We start from the raw sequence: 26,255 nt of genomic DNA, 5'->3' as shown, positions 1-26,255 counted from the left end.
AATGCATGCCCAAGTGGTTGAAATATCGACAGCTTGTCAGCTACAGTTACTTGTTCTTCATCATCGTTACGAGGTTGGCATGTGTAACGTGTTGGAATATTAGGTTCGAAGTACATAGATGAGAAATTTGAAATCTCTTCTAAAGTGTACGCCTCACAAATAGAGCCTTCTACTCTTGCTTTATTACGAACCTTTTTTTTAGGTCGAACATGCATCTGACAAGAATATATACTTCAAATTTTAAATATCTGACATTAAAGAGACAAATATAAAAAAATATATACCTTTCAAATGGGTACATCCATCGATATTGCACAGGGCCACCAACCCTTAGTTCATATGGCAGATGTATGATCAAATGTTCCATAACATCGAAAAATGCTGGCAGAAATATCTTTTCTAGCAGACAAACAGTGGTGATGACAGAGTCCTCGAGATTCTTTACATCTGATACTACGACCTCCGATGCGCACAATGTTCTGAAAAATCCACTCAACTCAGACAATACCCCCCATATAGATTTGTCTAACATATCATGGAATGCTAGGGGTATCAATCGTTGCATAAAGATATGACAATCATGGCTCTTCAACCCATATAACTGTCCATCGTCAATCTTCACAGCCCAAGCAATGTTAGAGACATATCCATCTGGAAATCTCAGTTGTCTCAACCATTGACATACATGTTTTATTTTATCAGGTCCGAGCACGTACTTTGCCTTTGGTTTTAGTACTTTGCCATAATACTCTTTGAGTTCCAATTCTGGTCTTTTACATATTAATTTTAAATCCATACGGGCCTTTGGATTATCCTTCGTTTTTCCTTTAATATTCATTACTCTATTGAACACATTATCAAACACATTTTTTTCTACATGCATCACATCCAAATTATGTCGTATCAATAGGGTCGGCCAATACGGTAGTTCCCAAAAAATAGATTTCTTCATCCAATTGTGATCCTTTCCAAGTTCACGGAAGGGTGTAGGACTGCAGGCATCTGTTAATACATCTGGAAAGTATCGCAATCTTCTTAGAATCTCTATGCCAGACAATCTTGAGGATGGACCTTATGTTTCAGTTGTGCCTGCTTTAAACACATTCTTTTGTCGTCGGAACGGATGATCGCTGGGTAGAAATCGACGATGACACTCAAACCAGCAAGGCTTCCTTCCATGCCTCAATCTAAAAGCTTTAGAATCCTCCATGCAGTACGGACAAGTCAACCTCCCATATGTGTTCCAACCAGATAGCATACCATATGCAGGAAAGTCACTGATTGTCCATAGAACAACGACCTTCATGTTGAAATTTTGTTTTTTGTGGGCATCATACGTGGTAACATCGTCATCCCACAATACTTTTAGTTCATCAATCAATGGCCTTAAATATACATCAAGATTTTGGCTAGGTGAGGTCGGACCAGGGATCAACAGAGACAAGAAAAAATTTGGCCGTTTCATACACAAGCTTGGTGGAAGGTTGTATGGAGTTACAAATACTGGCCAACATGAGTATGAAGTTGATCTACCCCCAAATGAATTAAATCCATCTGTACATAGACCGAGTCTAACATTTCGCACTTCCATTGTGAAGTTCTGATGAGTATGATCAAAGTGCTTCCAAGCTTCAGCGTCAACAGGATGCGTGATCTTGTTTTCATCGTGTCGAACTTTATTTGCATGCCATCTCATGTGTTTAGCTGTCCTTGAAGACATATACAATCACTGCAATCTAGGAGTGATAGGAAAGTAGCGGAGCGACTTGTATGAAACTTCCTTTGATCTCGTGCTACCATTGCCTCTTGTCTTTGGCTTGAACCGAGGATGCCCACATGACGGGCATGATATGTTGTTTTCCTGCTCCTTGAAATACAACATGCAGTGATTTGGACAAGCATCAATCTTTTTGTAACCCATACCTAGAGCGTTGACCATAACTTTCGCACGATAGAAATTTTGTGGCAATTTCTCATTTTTGGGCAACATACTTTTCACAATCATGCACAAACGGTCAAAACATGATTGACTCAAATTATACTCGGACTTCAAATTCATTAGTTGAAGAACTGCAGACAAGATAGTGTGACTCTCACAACCGTTCCAAAGTGGCTCATCAGCATCTCTAAGTAAATCATAAAATCTACTAGCTGCATCGTTTGGTGATTCTTCATCTACGGCAGTTCTTACATCACTAGAACTCATAGCAGAACCCAGTTCTGTTCCTGCGGCATCAAATATCAAATCCGTATATGGATTATCGTGCACCACATTCACCCGTGCATCAAAATTGTTTCTAAATTCTTCTCCATAAAACGTCCAGTTCTGATAATCACTCACAAAACCCTTCCTGTATAGGTGATGTCAAACGCCATGAGGTTCTACAAATCGATTATTCTTACAAATCTTGCAGGGACACCTAATCCGACCTGTGGGATCTACTGTACTGACACTTGCCGTTGCAAATTCAATAAAACTGTCAACACCATCCATATATTCATGCGATAACTCATTGTCCACTATCCTACGGTACATCCATTCACGGTTTGCAGTCATTTTGTCGTATGATGTTACGAATAGTATCCTAACCAGTTAAAAGAGAACCATCAAAATGCTATGATGAAGAAAATATCAAATTTATCATGCAATATATGATGTCATACAATCACAAGAATTATGATGCATGCATTGATAACTTAATATTTTCATGTGCAAACTATTCATGACACGATACATTCATTTGAAGCATGCTTTCAGTATACAATTTCACATGAAAGATATAATCAAATTGAAAGTAACTACATGCAAGCATGAATACCATCACATCAAACATTGTAATACATCGAAATAATTCATGTCAAACATGTACCTGCAACAAACACACTTCAATATCCCACTAACTACTACCATGCCTAGCATGGACTCCGTACTCCAAAAATAAGAACACTTTCATATTCATACATTAAAATCATGATCAGCATGATCTCCGAACTCCAACAAAGCAGTCCTAGATATCAACAACTAAGTGAGTGTGTGAACAATAAAGTGTTACATTCAATAAGTTAAATAACATGTGATGCGCTTGCATCACTTACTCACCACGGGTATTTACCCGATTTGCATTGTTTTTGTCACTTACTTACCACGGGTGGCGGGGCACAAACGACTTCCGTTGAGAAATATGCAAAAAACACTGTGTTAAAATGAATATTGAAGCTAATTAGGGAAACACAAACATTATGCAATGCAAAAAACAACTAAACTGATGATGATATATCTAATGATGAAATGCGATGAAATAAAATGTGCAAGTAATGTACTGCAATGAATATTGAAGCTAATTAGGGAAACACAAACACTTATGCAAAGGAAACAAAAAGACTAAACAGAACTTTTACAAGAATGAAAAACTAAAAGATTAACAAAAATTAGCAGAACAAGAAATGCAGGCAAGGAATTATCTAAACATGAAATGCAATGATCAAAAGCAAACACAGAAAAATGAAACAAGAAAATAACGAAAAAAACACAATTGGAAATTGAAATACAGGAAAACAGAAAAATGAACTTGTAAAACACAATTGGCCATCTTCTCTCCATAATATATAACTGATATAGTTTATTCTTGAAATATTTAATGTTTTATGATATATATATATATATGTATATAGTTGAGATGTTTTGTTAGCTTTATTTACATGTTCTCAACTATTAAATGATAATAAAGACCATTTCTGGAAGAGAACGGTCAGTGGCTTGGTGTGGAAACATAAGCTTTTTGTTGTTTTTGCTTTGATATAGAAATCATGTAGTAAATGGATCCATCTTGTAAGGTCTGACTGATTGAATACTGTATAGTAACCATGTTTGAATGAAAGAATTGGAAGCGTAACGTGAAGTCACTCGAGTGTTGGACGTAAAAAGAAGTCCTAAAAAAGGAGGGAAACGGGGAAAAAGATTAGAAGGCTTCCTGTGTTACAAGTTCTTATGCAGGTTTGCCTGGCATGCCTAGGGCACAAGGGTGCATGGGCCTAGTTGTTAACGAGGCCCTCTTTATGATACCGCCAGGATCCCCCTCAGCTGTCATTCCTTAATGCAATGAATGTCATCCAACCACCATGGATGGGTTGTTTGGTTCTCAGCCAGAGCTCAACAAAATTCTTTGAAGCTCAAGAAAGGCAGTTCAGCGATGGATGCCATCATTGTATGAATCAACAGCCAATGACCCTAGCGGTTAGCGGAGTTGGAACGGAACCAGCTGCTAGACAGGCAGTTTGGATTCAATTCTTGTGGCCATTATCTCCTTTGCATAAGCCGAACCCAGCATAGGCCATGGGGTCAAGGGTACTAGCCATGGCGTTTTATGGCCCCCCTGCCGGAAAATACTAACGAGGCAGGGGGGCCGACCCCCTGCCGGAAAAACTAAAAGGGGCATCCACCCCTTTTATCAGAAAAAGGGTATTTTATCGAAAAAACCTGGGAGACGCCGGTCGGGGGGCGGTAGGCCGGGGAGCGACGGGCGGCGGGCGGTGGGGGCCGGGGAGACGCCGACAGGCAAGATATGGGGCGACAGAAGGGAGAGGGCGGCCGGCGGGAACAGCGGAACAGAAAAGAGAAAGAGGGCTCTGATTAGGGATTTACGCGTATTTTAGCGACGGATTTAGCGACAGCCTAAATCCGTCGCAAAGCCGTCGGAAATTAATATAACTACGTAGCAACGAAAATATTCCGTCGCTAAATCTGTTGCTTAATAGCGATGGCACACTTTCCCTCGCAAAATCCGACGCTAAAATACGCGGTTATTACGACCAAACATTCTGTCGCTAAGTCGTCGTTAATTTGTGACGGATTGTGCGACGGAAGCTATTCCGTCGATATTTTCGTAAATATTACGGTTCTTAGCGATGGATTTGTTTCTCTCGTTAAGCCGTCGCTAATTAGCGACGGAATGTTTCCGTTGCTAATATCCGTCGCTAATCCCCTATTTTCTTGTAGTGTCGGGTTCGTGTTTGCCACAGCCGACCCGTTTGATAAACGGGTCGGGTTCGGGTTGAGGTATGCTGACCCGCCAACCCATCGGGTCGACCCGCCAACCCGACACGATTGCCACCCCTAGTCTCGTTGATGCAAGTTGTTTTGATCAAATCTGAATACTTAGATAGATTCATCATAAAACCATTGGATCTTTTTTTCTTTTTTTTTTTTGACAAAAGTGTTAATTTTTAAATCACAAACCTTTGAATTTTTATAACCATAGATTTTTGGATTGCCAGAAAATCCCAAAAACAAGTCAAAGGCTGACAGTTCTTTTCTTTCTTTCTTTTTCGTTCAATGATGATGAACCCTCGCGGAAAACCGGGTCACTTAATGAGCATGTTCTCATCTATAAGGTCAGTACCATTTTTCCAAGCCATATAGACCTACATCTATAAGGTCAGATAGTCAGAGTAGATTAAAACCACTTGCATAAATAATACAGGGAGATGGGTACGACGATAATAAGGCTGAGAGTGTGGATGAGTGGAACCCAGTTGGTCAATCAACAAGTGGAAGCCAATAGTAGGAAGCAGATCAGGTCATGCTGAACATGATCTTTTTTGCTCATGCCAACATCGTGGCCGTCCGTTTTGTATTTTGAAAAGTTAAAAAGTTAAACGGAACAGTTATATGCTACGTGGCATTCATCCAAAATGCAAAAAGACGGCCACGATGTTGGCATGAGCAAAAAGCTCATATTGAGCATGGCCTAATCAGATTCCGCCCAGGTGGGGCCGCACGACCACCCTGCCTTACAAAATATCACTATTATCACATTATAATACAAACTTGACAATTAAACGATATACAGCAAGCTAGTTTTTTTTTTTAAATAATTGAGGAAAACCACCTCGCTCACGGAGGTCATTGGTGTAAAAACCTCATGTCTCACTTGCCCATCGATGAGTACACTCAGCTTCGACCTTTTGGCAAAGGACACATACCCTTGGGGTGGGTTTTGGAACTCATGACCTCCCTTTAACTGGGTGACATTCATGTGTCGCCTCTACCAAATGAGCAGAGCCTTTTTTAACATGTCTAGTTGATGGAACGTGGGGTTGCGTTTAAAGAGAAGCAACTTACAAACTAAGCTATGATAAAGAGAACATGGCACGGACTACGGATCACCTAATTGATATGATTTGAGAATCCTCCTCAGCTAACTCTTTTCAGACTAATGTAATGGAAATATTCTAACTGGATGGTGGTCTGTCAAATTAGAGTGTTGTTTTCTTCTTTTAATGACAGAAAAACCACCAATATGGTTCGAATGTCTCTTTACGGTAGGGATGCAAATGGATTGGACTAGGATCAGCTAAATACATAGAAAAGTCGGATCTAGATCGGGTCCGGACAGCCAAAAATCATAAAATGCCCATACTGGATATACCGGCTTTTTGCATCCCTAACTTTACGGTCTGAGAGGTGCCAAACTCCATGAGTGGTCTCCTCCTGCACACTCAAGATAGTTTTCCAATGGATTTTTCAACCTTGCACACCCTAGGTGTCGAACTCATGACATCCTCCTACTTTGAAAGCCTTAAGCCAACCCACTTAGCTGGCTGTATGGGGGTCCTTGTGGGCAAAGTAGAGGGGGTTAATTAACACCGAGGGATAGAAGGGTACAAATACAGATACCCCTGAAAATCTAGGTTTTCAACCGTTTTATTTTAAAAATCTGTCCTATCGTCACCCAAACACCCAAATACAGGTTTTTGTATGAAAAAACTGGATAACATTCCAAATGTCGTTTAAAGCAGTGTTTATCGCATCATCCAAGCACCTCCTTAGTGTTGATGAGGTTACTGGTTAATGGCTGTATCTTATTATCTCAGCTGCTTCATAGAAATGCTTGAGAGAGAGAGAGAGAGTGAGAGAGAGAGAGAGTGTGTGCTTGATCAAACGCCCAATGCATCAAACAGCGGTCTGAAGTGTCAGAGCGCAAAGTGTATCTATCGGCTGTAGTTAAAAAAGAAAAAAAAATCTTTTTTTCTCTTTCGAAAGGCAAGCTGGGGCTAGGCAGACCCCCACCAATTATTATTCAATCGCACCACTGGGGTTTTCAACCTGCAACGTCCCACCACAGGGATGTTATCCGTATTTTTCAGTTATGGTGTTTTAGGAAGGATTGGCAATACGTTGAAGAATTTCTTCCTTTGTTTATTATGTTTATCTTGGATAGGTACTATCCGAATATGGAAAGAGATAGTTGCCCATCGTTATTTATGTACCCCCTCTCCTCTTTTGAACAATACAATAAAAAGAGAGAATGAGCAGTGTTTCATCGTGGACATACGCAAACAGCCGAACAGTCGAACCACGTTACCACATTGTGTGCTTCTCTTTTGTGTGTTCATATTTTAATATATGGTATCAAAGCTACCAGGATGATCGGCTGCTATTTCATATCGTCATTGTGGAGCCTTTCATTGTCTGGATCTAATAGCAAATGTTTTTGCTGATCTTTTTTGTTGATAGTTGACAACTTCCAGCTCCCGGATCTGGTAGCTGTCGCTTCTGCTGATCTTTCGTTGCTACCGTGTTGCGGAACGTGAGAAGGCTGTCACATTTTTTTGTGTTTCATCTCTCTATGTTATCGTTGTAAGTCTTTGTGCTGGTTCACATCCTAGATCTGATATTCGGATGATCAAAGCATAACTTAGGCACTTCAGTCTGACAAGCTTTGTGTTGCTAAGTTCATTTTTTGGCCATGTTCGAGTAGTGCTACATTTTCTGTTATTGGTTGTTTTGTTTTTTTTTGGCATAGTTGTTTCCCATCTACAATGGCAGAATCATCATGACTCTCTGGTGCAGCATTTGAACCCGCTTCGCTGCATCTTAATGGCGAGCCCAGATCCGGTTACTCGGAGTCAGGCCACCTTCTTCGCATCACCACGTCGTCGTTCTCATGAAACAACTATATTAGCTGGGTGAAATCGGTGAAACTCTTTTTGAATGGCAAATCGAAGGTGGGCTACATCACAGGTAAAATAAGTAAACATGATGTGTCTGATTCGACCTATGAAAATGGGAATAAGAAAATGACACGGTTATGGGTTGGCTTCTAAATTTCATGGAACCCGAATTTGCAAAGAGTTTTTTATTTATGGATACAACAAAAGACGCATGGGATATTGTAAATGAAATATATGGCGAGAGGTATAATCTTGCTCGAGTGTATGAGCTGCAGATGGAGATTGTGAAATTCACCAGAGAAAACAAATCCTTCAACACGTATATTGATATACTGAGAGGAATGTGGGACAAACTTCTTCAATATAGGCCGCCATCCGGGGATGTTGGGATTAATCAGAAACATTTTGAAGAAGACAAAGTCTTTAAAGTTCTCGTTGGCCTCGGTTCCGACTACAAACAATTTCATAGTCAAATTCTAATGACTACTCCCCTGCCATCTTTCAATATGGTATGTTCTATGATTCAGCGAGAGTAGACTAGAAGAAAAGTTCTGAATCCACCGTCTCAAAAAAACAAAGAGGAGCAGCCAGAACAAATGGCTCTTCAAGTGAGTGATAAGAAGGTAACGGATAACCATACCAGTTTCCTTTCTAATCATGATTGTCAGAAATTCAGATCTAGATTTAAGTGTACTTATTACAAAAAAACCAATCACACGTAAGAAAGTAAGAAAGATGTTGGGATCTTGTTGGCAAACCGACTCATGAGAAAGACCAAGGGAAAAATATTGGATCAAATCGTGAGGCTGTAAATTTTGTCACCAGAGAGGAATTAGCTCATTTTTTCCAGCAAATGGGTAAAACAAATCTAGTGTCATCCACTCCCATTAACCCTGGATGCTCTGACGACAAAGGTAAGAATATTGGTGCTTATGTCTCTTACACTTCTGAAATTGAGTGGGTTGTTGATTCTGGGGCCTCCGATCATATGCTAAGCAAGGATATACCTATCGACCAACATACACATGAGAAACCTATGTATACGGTCGATGGGTCTATCATAATGGCGAACGGGTCACAAAAATTGAAACTTCTCAATAAGTCTGATGATTTTGAAGTTTTGGTCATTCCTAATTTGGTTGTTAATCTTATGTCTGTTAGTAAGATCACTAAGTCTCATAACTGTTTGGCCATTTTTTTCCCTAAGGATGTCGTGTTTCAGGACCAGACGACGAAGAAGGAGATTGGTAGAGGCGTCGAACGAAGTGGATTATATTATCTTAACTCATCTGGAAAAGCCTTGTTTAGACATGTGCATGTCCCAAATAACTTTAATGTATAGCATTCTCGTCTTGGTCATGCTCCTCATAGTGTTCTAAAACTCTTGATTCCTGACTTACCTTCTGAAAATACCTCTTGTGATGCTTGCTAGTGTGCCAAGGCTACTCGGTTACCTTTCCCTAAGTTAGCTACTAGAAGCAATGTTTTGTTTGACTTGGTTCACTCTGATATGTGGGAACCCACCCCTGTCGAGTCTGTATTGAATTTAGATATTATGTTACATTTATTGAAGATAAATCTCGTGTCACTTGGGTTTACTTTCTTAAACAAAAAAGTGAAGTAACTAAAGTCTTCAAAATATTTTACAATATGGTGGTTACGCAATATAATGCCAGGATTAAGCATCTTAGATCTGATAATGGGGGAGAATATGTCAATGAAGAATTAAAATCTTTCTTGGATGAGAAGGGCATAATTCCCCAAAACACTTGTGCTGGAACCCCTCAACAAAATGGGGTTGCCGAGCGAAAAATTCGTCACTTACTTAATGTTTCTCGGTCCATCATGTTTCATATGAATGTTCCTCCCATTTTTTGGTCTGATGCTATATCTGTTGCTTGATACATTATCAATCACATTCCTAGCTCCAGTTTAAGCAATCAAATCCCCATGGAATTACTTTGAAAAAAAGAGATTTTCATAAAGCATTTGAAAGTATTTGGGTGTAAGTGCTATGTTCATATTCAAGAAAAATTCAGAAACAAACTTGAAAGTAGAGCAGTTAAGTGCATATTTGTTGGATATTCAGTCTCAAAGAGGGGTTTTAAATGCTTTGATCCGATAAATAAGAGATTATATATATATCTCGAGATGTCAAGTTTTTTGAAAATGAGTCATTCTTTAGTGATTCTTCTTATGATAGTCGACACCATAAAGAAAGAGATAGGCAAGAGCCCGACATCGTCTTTCCCATATCTCACAATTCTGAATGGGTATGTGAAGATATTCAAGAAAGTACAAGTTCCAGTTTCAATGATATTGCTAATTAAGCCCGGTGAGGGTGGTCAATCTAATGTGCAAATTCAAGAGAGTGTAAGACAGTCTGAACGTGTATCTAAACCGCCAGTCAGATTAAGAGACTATTATTATTACTGCTCAGATCAAATGCCCAGAAAGCATTCTATACTAAATTTGTTTGATTTGATAAGACTGTCTAAGAATTATCTTGTTTTTTTGGCTAACACTTATAGTCATCAAGAACCCACGTCTTTCAAAGAAGCTATGCAAGATTACAAATGGAAATCCACTATGAAGGAAGAATTGGAAGCATTACTAAAGAATAACACTTAGACCATGGTAAATTTACCAAAAGGGAAAACGACAGTGGGGTGAAAATGGGTCTACAAGATCAAATATAACAGTGATGGGACAATAGAAAGGTATAAATCTCGGTTAGTGGCAAAAAAGTATACCCAAAAAGAAGAAATTGATTTTACTGAGACTTTTGCACATGTTGCAAAAATGAACTTCATCTAGATTCTTCTCTCAGTTGTTGCCAACAAAAATTGGGGAGTATTCTAGCTTGATGTGAAAAATGCCTTTCTTCATAGTGATTTGGACGAGGAAGTGTATATGGATCCTCCCTTGGGATATGACCATGAACCAGACAAGGTATGCAGACTTAAAAAATCCATATATGGGTTGAAGCAATCTCCACGCGCCTAGTTCTCAAAGCTAAGTTTTGTTCTTACTGATATTGGATTTCAACGTAGCACTGCTGATTACACTATGTTTACCTCTTGTATGCCTCAAGGTACTGTTATCCTCTTAGTCTATGTAGATGACATTATTATGACAGGTAACAATGAACAAATGATGCAAAAGGTGAAAACCATTCTCCACACTAAGTTTGAAATCAAATACCTCGGGGAAACTTCGATACTTCTTGGAAATTGAAGTGGCACATTCTGACAAGGGTATCTTTCTATGTCAAAGGAAATATATTCTGGATCGTCTAAAAGACACATGTATGATGGGAAGCAAAGCGATGGATACTCCTCTTGAAGCCAATACCAAACTAAGAATAGATGATGGAAAAACAGTAAGTGAGGTTGAAAGCTTTCAAAGGTTAGTTGGAAAATTGATTTACTTGATTATCACTCGACCTGACATATCCTATGCAGTCAGTGTAATAAGTCAGTTTATGCATAAGCCAAGATCTACACATGTTGAAGTAGCTCACCGTATTTTAAGATATTTAAAAGGAAGTTCAGGCAGAGGTATTATTATGAAAAGGAATTGAGACCTCAGTGTACTAGGATATTGTGATGCAGATTGGGCGGGAGATCCAAATGATCAAAGGTCTACTACTGGTTTTTGTATGTTCGTTGGTGGGAACCTAGTTACCTGAAAAAGTAAGAAACAAAATGTTGTGGCTAGATCCAGTGCTGAAGCTGAATATCGCGCCATGGCCACGTGCTCGTGTGAGCTTGTTTGGATTAAATCTCTTCTTCATGATATGCGAATTGATGTGAATGAACTAATGGAGCTAAAGTGCGATAATATAGCAGCTATTTATATTGGAGCAAATCCTGTTTTTCATGAGAGAACATATCACATTGAAGTCGATTGTCACTTCGTGAGAGAGAAAATTTGAAACAAAGTCATTCGCACGTCACATGTTGGGAGCAACGAACAATTGGCTGACATCCTTACGAAACCTTTGCATCAAGATAAATACATTGATATGTATAACAAGTTTGGGAAAACTAGCATTTGCGCACCAACTTGAGGGGGAGATTGTTATCCGTATTTTTCAGTTACGGTGTTTTATGTAGAATTGGTAATACGTTAAAGAATTCCTTCCTTTGTTTATTATGTTTATCTTGGATAGGTACTATCCTAATATGGAAAGAGATAGTCGCCCATCGTTATTTATGTACCCCCTCTCCTCTTCTGAACAATACAATAAAAAGAAAGAGAGAGAGAGCAGTGTTTCATCGTGGACGTAGGCAAACAGCCGAACCACGTTACCTCGTTATGTGCTTCTCTTCTGTGTGTTCATATTTTAATAAGAGAGGCATGCACTGATAGCTCCTACCAACCACACTGAGCCCCGTTAGTAAAAAAAAAATCTTTACTGTCACCCAAAAAGCATCAGTAAAGGTCCAAGACCTTCACTGAAAACTGTGTGCATTGCTAAAGGCCTTTATTGACGCAGAAAGGGAATGCCTTTTTTTGTCACGAAATCATATTTTGAGAGTGTTCGATGTTACAACCTTCTCTCTCTCTCTCTCTCTCTCTCTCTCTCTCTCTCTCTCTCTCTCTCTCTCTCTCTCTATATATATATATATATATATATATATATATATATATATATATATATATATATATATATATATATATATATATATGAATCCAGATCAGATCTACAAGGGAATTAGATATGATTTAAACAAGTTATTTATAATTTTATTAAGGAGAACCTGTAACTTGGAGTGTGTTGGTGACAAGCTCAATATTGGATCTGAAGCTCATGAACCCACCAATTGCAAAGTGTGTTCAAGGTTAAATTTAAAGCAGTTTATTTGCAAACCTATTCGAGTTCCTATGGTACCTGTGAGTCACTAATGCTTGGCATGGTGCCACCGCTGAGATCTCATTGTTGCTAGTTGTTTTGATCAAATCTGACCAAGTAGATGGATCCAGCATGGTTGATTTCGTAAATATTGAATCGTGTTTTTTGTGATGAAAAATACATTTTAAATCACATAATTTTGGTTTTTTCGACCGTTTATTTTTGAACCACCAACAAATCCTGCACAAAAGTAGAACTCTAGCAATTCAAATGCTGATCGTTAGTAAATGACAGAGTAGATCACATCTACATGGTCAGATTTAATTAAAACGACTTGCAACAATGAGATCCCAAAAGTGGCATGATTTTAGTGATGAAAGGAATAGGAAAGTAATCAAATTCTAAACCATGGATGAGCATGTGGTCACAGGTACTGCAACCATAGAGCAACCTTACCAATATATCATGCAACATCAGTATTAAATATTTCTAAAGCTCTAGCATATTTGCTATATAGGGCTGAGAAATCTACCCATGTTTCAGTCAGTTAGGCTCGTCATAAACTCGTTTATTTTTTTTCAAAGGCAAGTCATAGACTCGTTTGTGTTCAGTACCTATAGCTTAAATGAGTTGAACACGAACAGTGCGTATTCGGTCAGCTCTGCTCGGCTCAGTGAGTTCATGTAGATAAACACAAAGTGGTCTTAGTGTAATGTATGTTATAATGTAACCTGGTACAACTGGTTAGAGTAGATGCCTCTCAAAATGGACGTTTCAGATTCATCTTTTCAAACATGCACCATTTTGCACAAGCTAGCTTCTCGTCTACCTCGAGGTCAAGCTCGAGCTTGGCTCAGCTCCACTCACGGGCAGAGCCACGTTCTGGGTACCACTCGTGCTCGACCCAAAGGGGCCAGGCCCACCCAAGCCCAAGTGGCAAATACGGCCACTATGGTACTCTCTCTCTCTCTCTCTCTCTCTCTCTCTCTCTCTCTCTCTCTCTCTCTCAGCCTCTGATCTGCTACAGCTCTGCTCAGCGCCTTGGGGCAGTAGCATTTGGTGCACCCCCTGGCAGGTCCCACCCCTCTCTCTCTTGAAACCTCGCTCAGGCCGGGTCAGGGCCTTAGGCTTGCTGCCTGCACCATGCATCCAGCCTCCTGCCATCCGGCGGCTTTCCCGGCAAGGCGGAATGCCACTATTGGTCTTCTTATTCTTATGCTTTTTTTAGGGTTTGGGGTTTTTTGTGTTTTTTTCAATTAGCATTTAGGTTTTGATTTTGGCTTTTCAAATCAGATGAATGTTTAATTAGGTATTTAAGTGTTTCTTTTCAATCAACATTAAACATAATTTCTACATGATTGATTTTAATTAGAAACTTAAAATTTTAGAGACTTTTTTTTTAAAATAGCATATATATGAATGATGTTTGTTAAGAATTACGCATTTGGTTTTTTATTTGCTTTTTTTAAAAAATAACATGAATATTTATTTAGGTTTTAGGATTTTTTGTGTTTTTCTCCAATTAGCATTTAGGTCTTTTATTTTGTTTTTTAGTAAAATCTATATTTCATTAGTTATTTTTATTTTTTAATCAACATTAAACATGATTCCACATGCTTTATTTTAGTTATAATTTTTGGGGTTTTGTTTTTTTTCATTTATCCTCTATATGAATGCTGTTTGTATAGGATTGAGGTTTTTTATTTAGTTTTTTAAATAGAATGAATATTTAATTAGGTTTTAGAATTTTTTATATTTTTTAATTAACATTTAGATTTCTATTTTGTTTTTAAAATGAGATAAATATTTAATTAGGTATTTTTGTATTTTTTAAACATTAAACATGATTCCACATACTTAATTTTAGTTAGAACTTTAGGGGTTTTGTTTTATTTTTTTTCAAATTAGCCTCTATATTAATGATGTTTGATAGGATTGAAGTTTTTTTATTTAGTTTTTTCAAATTGCATGAAATATTTAATTAGGTTTTAGGGATTTTTTGTGTTTTCTTCTAATTAGCAAATTTTTTATATGAGAAGAATATTTAATTAGGTATTTTCATGTTTTTAATCAACACTAAACATTGTTCTACATGCTTGATTTTAGGTTTTTTTTGTTAATTAGGCTATATATGAATGATGTTTGTTAGGATTTAAGGTTTTGATTTGTTTTTTTGTAAAATTGCATAAATGTTTAGTTATGGTTTTAGGGTTTTTCTATATTTTTTTTCAATTACCATTAGGCATGAATCCATGAATAATTAATAATGAATACTTGATTTTTGTTAAAATGTTAAGGGGTTTGGTTTTTTATCAATTAGCATAAATTTATAATTTATGATGTTTGCATGAATGGGGATTTTGATTTGGTGTTTTTGAAAATGACATGAATGTTGAATTATGCTTTTAGGGTTTATGTGTTTTGTTTTTCAATTATCATTAACCATGAATCCATAAAGAATGAATACTTGGTTTTGGTTAGAACTTAGAACTTAGAATATTAAAGGTTTTGTATGTTATCGTATCAATTAACATAGATGTGAGATCTATGAGTTTTGTTAGGATTTAGGTTTTTGATTTGCATTATTTCAAATGACATGAATGATTAAATTAGAGCTTTAGGGACTTTTTGTGCTTTTCTTTTTTCTTTCAGTTAGTATTTTAATTAGTAATAATCATCATTCTTTGTTTGATTTCTATTAGGATCGGGGTTGGTTTGTGTTTTTCAAATAGCAATAATCATGATTCTATTTTTTATTTCTATTATAATTTTAAGATTTTTTTGTGTTTATACTAATTTGTTTTAGTATTTGATATATCTATATTTTATTGAGGTAGTTTGACCATTCAAATATATTTGCAATGTAAACATTTGATTGATATTTCATCCTTGGGACTTCATTTATTAGTAACTTTTTTTTTTATAGTGCAATTGTGCCCACCCTAGTTTAGATTACTAGATCTTCCCCAGGCTCCACTCATATCATCTATACACTAGCACAGTAGAGTCTAACACCTTTCAATGGTAAACATGCCGAGCATGAATACCTTTTGTTTGGTTCTTCTAGCTCACTTACCAGCCCTATGTAAATTCTATGTAGAATGATCTGACAGGGCAGATAAATGACAGTGAAGATGGTCTTAAAACTGGTTGGTTGGTTTCAAAACCTTTGATTTGTAACACCCTAATTTTCTGTAACCCATAATTTCTATATTTTAATATAATCATATGAGCTTTTACGTGCAATTCATTGTTAATATTAAAGAATATTAGATTATCTAAAGGAATGGACCCTGAAATCATCAAAATCAGGTTTGGATCATACTCGATTTGATTTAGGGGCAAAATCATCATTTTTGTTTATGTTTAGGGGTAATTTTGGGTAAGGGATGTGCTCAAAAATTCTAAAATAAGGTGAAGGGCGACTTTGTCAAGGGATAGGTTAGGAATTTGTTAAAAAGGGCTTGGTTTTGTTGGTATGGAACAATCATAATTAGTAGTGTAGCCAAGGGCAAGATTGGTATAAAAAGGATATATTGGTCTTTATTTTGGGCTGCAAGGGTGTCATGGTCTTTTTTACCATGACAGCTGGTTGGGTGTGAGCCAAGTGGCCCCACCCTCCCTTTCTAATTAAGACACATAAATTTTTAGGAATGATGAGTTAAGGGAAAAAATTGTTTTAAATAAAAACTCATCTCCCTCCCTACACTACATATTCTTTTCTCTCTCACTGTTTTCTCTCTAACACGCCCTCAGGCTGCACCCCCCCCCCCCCCCCCCCATTTGTTGTTACTTCCCTTCTCCCTCGTCTCTCTCTTTTTCTCCCTCTCTTATTTGGGGTTTGGAAGAAGAAGTTGTATCATGTAGGATTTGAATCGAGCTTTCAATGTTGGAGAACTTGGCATGTTTTTTTATTTTACTAAGAGTTTCTAAGCAATCGGGGCTGTTAGCATGAGTTATTTGGCCTTTACTTGGATTCTTGTGCTATCAAGGTGTGATCCCTTTACTCCATGAACGCCTAGGGGCATGTTAGCATGTAAATGGATTTGTGTCTTAAAAATCATGCCAGTTTCCTTGAGTTTTTGGCTTGCTTTGGTAGATGGTGTTATGTTTAGTGCATGAGTGCCTATATGCTACTTAAATTCATGGAAATCTACCTGTTCATGAGAGGTATGTGGATAAAAATCCATGTTTAGAAACCAAAATTTGTTAAAATTTATCTGACTATGAATGGTTTATGTTTTGGAGAAATAGTGGGTTATGTATACCGTGGTTTGTAAGATGGTAAAAGTCATGTAATGTAAATTTAAAGTTGTTCCCTAAAAAGATCTCTCATTTAGATGTCATATTATGTGTTTAGGTTGTTGTAATGCATGAGATTTTAGATGGAGTTTGGATTTTGAGACTTGATATGTGATTCAGGTTTGTCTGGGGTTGACTCTTGCAGATGAAGAGTCGACAAACCCATGGTAATTTAGTTCTGTCTCCGAGGGTCGACCCCTATATCAAGAGAGCCGACCCCTGTAGAGCCAGAGTCAACTCTGTATAAGGTGAATCGACCCATGAATTTAGGAGGGTTGACTCCTGAGTGGTTTATTTGGTTTATATTGTGGATCTTTGTTCGAGTGAGGGTCATTCAACATGAGATTCATATGAACTAGCCAGAAGCAGTTGTGTATGGGTTGGTGGAACCAGTGTTTGTTAATTTGATCAATCTTTGTGCAATGAGGTACTAACTTGATTTCGATTGGTCCAAGAGGGACCCCGTTCGTGCATAGATGCATATTTCATATTATACGATGTGTGTTGCATGTGGATGTGGAGTCCCACTAATTTCAATAATGACGTACAATTGAAAATTTTAGGGTGATAACCCTAGATGTATCTGGTTCCATGAACATAATTGGGTGCTGACCCATGGTACCAAGAGGGTGCACTGAGAGATTTCACGATGCATAAGAGACATTAATTAAGAACAAGATACGCTAATGTTTGTCATGAAGGGTGACTTGTGATCACCTATATTTGTGGCTTGAGCTAGCTTATCAAATGTGAATAAGCACGCAGCAACCCCGTGGGAGTTGTTAGATAGTTGAGTGAGCTCCTGTCTCTTGGATTATAGGAATTTATTCCCCACCATGATGGCTTAGGGAACACTGAACTCCATTACTCGAGAAAGAGGTAGAGCTACTACAGTAAGTCTTAGTAGTGCACTACGATGACACATGGAGAGGGATAAAGAGTGTCACAGACTCTATTGTCTCAAGGAGATGGACGCCTTGACAAAGGGTCTCATATTTTGGTGCAAGCGTCAAGGTGACCATTTGGAGATTTAAAAATAAAAATAAAAAAAATAAATGGATGAATGAACACCCCTTGAATGGCTTGATGATGCCCATAATGTCGGAAGAGTGGTTTCCTCTTGGCTATAAACAGGTTCGTAACAAAATTTGTGTATGAGCATGACATGTAATGCAAAAGCAACTAAATAAAGAGATCAATAAAATACTCATGCATGTAGGTAAGCATAGTGATTCATGCCTGGGGTCGACTCTTGAGTAGGGGAGGGCCGACTCACAGTAAATTTTTATTCATGTGAGGGTCAACCCTTAGAAGTGCAGGGTCGACTATAACGCCCAAAATTTTTAACTCAAAAATTAGTATAAATTTTCAACGATTTTTTTCTTTTGAAATATAATCAAACTCGAATGAGAGGATCAACAAACAACGAAAATCATTTTGGTTTTGAATTAGACAACTATGGGCGAGTTACAGTAACTAGCAAACTAAACTAGATTGGATCAAAACTCAGTTGTCACTTAAAAATATTCCTTTAAAGGGTTAGACTCAAGAAAGTCTAGTAGATATACACACCAAACACATAAAGACTATACATCACATTTAAGTATATCACATTCAGGTACATCACATTCATGTATATCACATTCATGTACATCACATTCATGCATATCGCATTCATGTATAACACATTGATGATATCATAATTCAACAAAGGACATATCATGAAATAACTTAAACAAGATAAGTATTAAACATGTAACTCATCATTCAATAACAATTATCAAAGTTATGCCAATAAGTCTTAGTTTCTCTTAATTACTAATCCCGAGTACTTGGGGGTTCATCATTGGAAATAGTTGTGACTTAATGGGTGTTTATTATGCAATGTATTCTTTTAATACCCAAAGTGTCTAACCAGATATCTAAAGTGGGTGATTTGTGACCAGAAGTAGTTCCTGTAAAGGCAACGTTCAGAATAAGATTGCAATTCAGGACTAGCTGCAGTAGTTGGGATCTATCACCTAGAACGTAGATAGTCCCAATCTCCTAAACCTATGAGTGACTGAAGACCATCAAGAATATCATTTCTCTCATAAACATAACATGTCACTCAAGGTTTATACCATCTTACCCTCTTCAAGGTAGACCATAAATATCTCAATGAATTATTGAGTTCTTATTAAGTGATTCATAATCATGTGTGCCTTAAAAGCATTAGACAATTTAGGGCCTAATAGCCCAAATACTCTTTTAGTGTAACAATCATATTAGAATGCATTCATATTTACCCAACCCAATTTAGTGTTGATCTGGCGTCTTTAGCCCACATGAGCACTTTTCTTGTAAAGGCGGATTTCATAAGTTAAGTGTGTGAATGTAGGCATGTATTATCTATAATATGGTGCATTCCTTTTACACACTAGGGTTCTCATTAGACCTGATACCCAAGCATTCTCATTAGACCCAACCTCGCACATGAGCTACCACAACTACAAGCATGCTAGATAGCTTACAATACGATAAAAAGAAACATAATTTTCATGCCATACACAACAGATATGTATCAAAGCATCATAAATTTCCTTAAACAGACTACTCTATTCTGAGTAATCGAGTTGATGTATGCATTTAGCTACCACAAGTACATGCATGCTCTACATGGCTTACAGTACGATAAAAGAATATAGCATTCTACCACACATAGCAATTATGTATCAAAGCATCATAAATTTATTGATGTATGCATATAACTTTAATGTCATATGACATTTGATAACAACATGAATCAATGTTCAACAAGGTTTTATGGTCATGCCATGCTCAAGCATACGTTCAATAATAATAAGACAACAAAAAATATATATTTTTGGTACCACATACTCTTGCATAAAATCTCATACATAGTGCAAATCAAATCTTGAATTTATAGAATCCACATACTCATTCATACATGATATCCAAATTTGATCAAAGCCAATTAAACATATTCACTTGTAGTTCAGACTTACCAACAATCACATTTACAATCGCATGCTTTTGTGAAATATAAACATAGCCATACACATACTTATGTGAAATAAAATATAGCTATACCCATGCTTATGTTCGGATTTTTTAACATTCACAAGCACTCACAAGGTCCAATTTTTTGGAACATTCACATGCATACTCATGTGGTCCGACATGGTCAAAATTTTGACAGAGGCACTCATGTTGTTCAGATTTAATCAATCATTGAAACACATACATAATCTGGCCTAGATTCATAAACACATATATTTTTATCATATTGTCCATACTCAAATCATATGTATATATTAAATCACATGCTACTTTAGAACATTAATAATATATATATATATATATATATATATATATATATATTTTACTCACATGTTATTTTGAATTTTATAACACACATAGCCGGGTCAGATTTTTTTTTTTAACACACTCATGATTCAGATTTTAAAACATACCCACATGCACACGGTTCAACTTTAACATCATGAATCTATCTATATCTTTTTCAATAATATGGTCCATATTTTTTTGGGTTTCCCTCCTTTGTGAGATCCATTGGTTCGATGCACATTCAGTATCGCTGCAGAATTTCAAGCACGATGCCTGATCTTCTTGAGGATGATTTTTGTATTCGCTGGATAGCCATTTGTAGAAGTTCTCTCAGCTGAATGACAATTCAGTTGTTCAGAGTTTAAGGATCAGTGATTTGTTGATAACGATTTGGCGAATAGTGCTTTAATCTGGATAGCAATTTGCAGTACTCGCTGGATAGCAATTTGCAGCATCGCTGGATAGCGATTTGTGGTATCGTTGCATAGTGATTTGTGGTATCGCTGCATAGCAATTTATAGTAGTCATTGGATAGCGATTTGTAGTAGTCGATGGATAGCAATTTATGGCTTTAGGTGGATAGTGATTTGTGCTAATGCGCTTCAGGCGCATTGTAAGTTGTGCAAGATGTTTAGTCTTTCATATTAAATACGAGTCTCGTTCTCTATTTAAGGGATGAATGAGAGAGCAAAATAAGAAGCAAAAGAGAGCGAAAAGGTGTGAGAAACTATTTTAGGGCACCGAAAGGGTGTGGAGTGAACAAAAGCAAGAAGTGCTCCTACACATCTTTCATGACAGCTTCGTTAAGATGGTTCTTCAGATCATTCGTTCTTTGTTCCTTAGTGAGGTATATCCTCTTGTTCATTTTGTTACACCTTGTGTGTTTGTAAGGCTTATGTCTTTTGACCACTCTGTAATCTTTGTTTTAAGAAAGTGGAAGTTGCTGACCTATTGGTCACCGTGGACATACCTTAGTTGAGAGGGAACCACGTAAATCGTTGTGTGCTATTTTGTTTTCGTTGTTGGTTTATTTTGGTTTTATTTCTTCCACTGTCATTGCATTATTGTTTCTATCGATTCACACTTGTGGGGAGACCCGGTAAGTTCATTTTAACCCCAACATCTGGTATCAGAGCTTTGGTTTCTAGTCTCAGTTTGTCATATATTTGTGTGTGAGTCATGCAGAACAACGTCGGTCGCATGATCAGTTTGAATGGCACAAACTGGATGACATGGAAAACAAAAATGAAAGACCTTTTGGTTTGTAAAGATCTAGATGGACCTATAGAGGGTGATAGCAGCAAAATAGAAGAGATGAAAGATGACGAATAAAGAAAGCTAGACCGAAAGGTTGTCGGTTTCATTTGGCAATGGATAGATGATAGTGTCTTTCATCATGTATCCATAGAAACTTTGGTGCATGGTCTTTGGACCAAACTGGAAAGTCTTTATGATAGAAAGACGACAGTGAATAAGACCTTTCTATTTTGAAAGTTTGTGAACCTCAAATACAAAGAGAGCGGCTCTATTGCAGAGCATTTAAATGAGATCAAAAGGTAAATTAGTTGGCTACAATGAAAAACACTTTTGATGATGAGTTGCAAGCCTTGTTGCTTCTTAGTTTCCTTCCTGAGAGTTGGGAAACCTTGGTGGTCACAGTCAGTAACTCCGTACCTGATGGAACGGTAACAATGAGTTAAGTTACCAGTAGTCTCCTGAATGAAGAGACGATAAGAAAGACATCAAGTCCTTTTACCTCTGAGGTACTTGTGATTGAAAACCGAGGGAGAAGCAGGAGTAAGAGCAAGGCTCTGCACTATCGTGGCAAATCAAGAGGCCACTCGCACTCAAGCTCAAAGAAAGATGTCGAGTATGATTATTGCCACAAGAAGGGGCATATAAAGCGGGAGTGCAGAAAGCTTAAGTTCAAGTAGCAGAGCAAGGAGAAGAGCTCAAAAGAAAAGCAGAGTGCCACAGTTGCAGTCACAGATGGAGAGCTCATGGTTATCTGTGATGGCACTAACATCAATCTGATCTGTCAAGAGACTGATTGGGTTATTGACTCTAGAGCTTCATTTCATGTTACCTCACTGGCTGATTTTTTCACTTCCTACTCGCAAGGTGATTTCGAGAATGTCTGAATGAGAAATGAAGATATGTCAAAGATTGTTGGCATTGACGATATTTACTTGAAAACAAACGTTGGATGCAAATTGTTGCAGAAAGAAGTGAGGCATGTACCAGACATCCGACTGAATCTAATCTCTACTGGAAAGTTGGATGATTAGGGCTACAATAACATCTTCAGTGATGGAAGGTAAAAGTTAACCAAGGGTTCCTTGGTGGTAGCAAGAGGAACTAAGACTTGCTCCCTCTACACTTTGCAAGCGAAGACTTGCAAGAGTGTTGTGAATGCTGTGGAGACTGGCTCATCCACAGAGATATGGCATAGAAGGCTCGGACATATGAGCAAGAAGGGATTGCAAGTCCTAGTTAAGAAAGAGCTCCTGGTGGGTGCAGCAGGTACATCTTTGGAACCTTGTGTTCATTGCTTCTATGGTAAATAGAACAAAGTTTCTTTCCATAGAAACATTGCATCTAAAAAATCTCATATTCTAGATCTTGTACATTCTGATATTTGTGGACCTTTGAAGGTCAAGACACTTGGTGGTGCATTGTACTTTATGACTTTCATTGATGATCACTCTAGGAAAGTTTGGGCTTATACACTGAAAACTAAAGAGCAAGTTCTAGATGTATTCAAGCATTTTCAGGTCATAACTGAAAGAGAAACTAGCAGGTAATTGAAATGTGTTCGCTAGGATAATGGTGATGATTACATTGGGCCATTTAATCAGTATTACATCAATCATGGCATCAAGCATGAAAAGACTGTGAGGATGACACCTCAAAAGAATGGGGTTGCTGAGAGAATAAATCATACCATTTTTTAGAGAGTCAGATGTCTACTATCACACTCTAAATTGACAAAATCTTTCTAGGGTGAGGCAATGAGGACAGCAGTTGATCTTATCAACTTGTCTCCTATTCAGTTGAAGGGAGATGTTTCAGAGAAACTTTGGACAAGGAAAGAACCTTCCTATGGACACTTAAGAGTATTCGGTTACAGAGCTTTTATTCATGTTCCGAAGGAAGAGAGGTGCAAGCTTGATCCAAAAGCCAAGCAGTGCATATTCTTTGGCTATGGACATGAAGAATTTGGCTACAGACTTTACGACCTTATTGATAAGAAGGTGGTCAGGAGTCGAGATGTTGTTTTATTGAAAGATCAGACCATTGAAGACATTGGTAAGTCTGAGCCATCAGAGTCCAGTAAAGGTGATCTTGTTGACTTAGATCCCCTTGATGCATCGGATGTTCAGGATTTTATGGAGGAGATGTCACCTCCTCACAATGATGCAGAGGAAGGATATGATGAGACAAAATTTGAGGGGGGGGGGGGGGTCAACACCCCAAGAGTCACTTCCTTAGACTCTTATAAGGAGGTCTACCAGAGAGAAAAAACCATTCAGGAAATACTCATCAAATGAGTATGTGATGATTACAGATCAAGGTGAGCCAAAAACTTTTGAAGAAGTTTTAGAGGACGAAAACCAAACTGAGTGGCTTAAGGCAATGAAAGAGGAAATGAATTCATTGCATGAGAATCCCACATTTGATCTGGTAAAGACACCTAAAGGGAAGAAGGTGTTAAAGAACAAGTGGGTCTTCAGGCAGAAGACTGATGGGATCAACTCTCAACCTAGATACAAGGCACGACTTGTAGTAAAAGGTTTTGCTCAGAAGAAGGAAGTTGATTTTGATGAAATCTTATCACCAGTTGTAAAGATGTCCTCCATCCGAACTGTGCTTGGTATAGCTGCAAGCATGAATTTTGAAGTTGAGTAGCTTGATGTGAAGACTGCATTTTTGCATGGTGACTTGGAAGAAAAACTTTATATAGAGCAACCTGAGGGCTTCATTGACAAGGGTAAAGAGCACCTAGTCTGCAAGCTAAAGAAGAGCTTGTATGGATTGAAGCAAGCACCAAGGCAGTGGTATAAGAAGTTTGATTTCTTTATGACTGAGTATGGATATTCAAGAACCTCCACAGACCATTGTGTGTTTGTGAAGAAATTTTCAGATGGTAATTTTACCATTCTTTTGCTTTATGTGGATGATATGTTGATTGCGGGCCAAGACATCAGCAAGATAAACAAGTTAAAGTTGGAGCTGAGTGAGACCTTTGCCATGAAGGATTTAGGTCTAGCAAAGCAGATTCTTGGGATGAGAATTGTTCGTGACAGATCACATCGGTTCATCTGGTTATCGCAAGAGAAGTATATTAGAAAGGTTCTTGAGAGGTTCAACATGAATAAAGCAAAGCCTGTTAATTATCCACTTGCAGGCCATTTCAAACTTAGCTCAAGTCAATGTTCTGCAAATGATGAAAAAGGAATTGAGATGCAGAAAATTCCCTATGCTTCGGCAGTAGGTTCGTTGATGTATGCTATGGTCTGTACTCGACCAAACATAGCTCATATTGTTGGAGTTGTTAGTCAATTTCTGTCAAATCCAGGGAAGGAACACCGGGCAACAGTGAAATAGATTCTAAGGTATCTTCAGGGCACTTTGAAGTTGAGTCTGTGTTTTGGAAAGGGTGAACCTATTCTTGATGGGTTCACAGATTCTGATATGGCTGGTGATGTAGATAGTAGAAAGTCTACTTTTGGGTATTTGATTACTTTTGTAGGGGAAGCAGTTGCATGGCAGTCGAAATTACAGAAATGTGTAGCTCTCTCCACTACAGAAGCTGAGTTTATCGCCATTACAAAAGCCAGTAAGGAATTGTTGTGAGTGAAGAAATTCTTGCAAGAGTTGGGCTTGAAGCAAGAAGAGTATGTTCTTCACTATGATAGCGAGAGTGTGATTCACTTGAGTAAGAATTCCTCGTTTTATTCAAGATCAAAACATATCGATGTTCGATACCACTGGATTCGAGATGTCTTGAATAAAAAATTGCTACAACCGGAGAAAGTGCATACTGATGACAATACATTAGATATGTCGATCAAGTCATTGCCCAAGGACAAGCATGAGAAGTGTCGATTCCTAGCAGGAATGGAAGAAGCTTCCACATAAGTCAGGAAGGGGGAGAAATGTTGGGTTTCCCTCCTTTGTGGGATCCATTGGTTTGATGCACATTCAATATTGTTGCAGAGTTCCAAGCACGATGTCTGATCTTCTTGAGGACGATTTTCATATTCGCTAGATAGTGATTTGTAAAAGTCCTCTCAGCTGAATGACGATTCAGTTGTTCAGAGTTTGAGGATCAGCAATTTATCAATAACGATTTGGTGAAGAGTACTTTAACCTGAATAGTGATTTGCAGTATCACTGGATAGCGATTTGTGGTATCACTGCATAGTGACTTGTGGTATCGTTGCATAGTGATTTGTAGTAGTAGATGGATAGCGATTTGTAGTAGTCGCTGGATAGCAATTTGTGGCTTCAGATGGATAGTGATTTGTGTTAATGCGCTTCAGGTGTATTATAAGTTATGCAAGACATTTAGTCTTCCACATTAAATGCGGGTCTCATCCTCTATTTAAGGGATGGATGAGAGAGCAAAATAAGAAGCAGAAGAGGGCGAAAAGGTATGAGAAACTCTTTTAGGACACCGAAAGAGTCGACACCCGAGCCAGGGCTATTCAGAGCCCAAACTTTGCACTAAATTTCAATATTTCATCTTGTAATCAAGATTAATATCTATCTTGATTCGATTTCAATC

The sequence above is a fragment of the Nuphar pumila genome, chromosome 2 (assembly GCF_984573655.1).
Source record: "Nuphar pumila chromosome 2, dmNupPumi1.hap1.1, whole genome shotgun sequence".
Taxonomy (NCBI): Eukaryota; Viridiplantae; Streptophyta; class Magnoliopsida; order Nymphaeales; family Nymphaeaceae; genus Nuphar; species Nuphar pumila.
Note: the sequence above shows the minus strand (reverse complement) of the source record.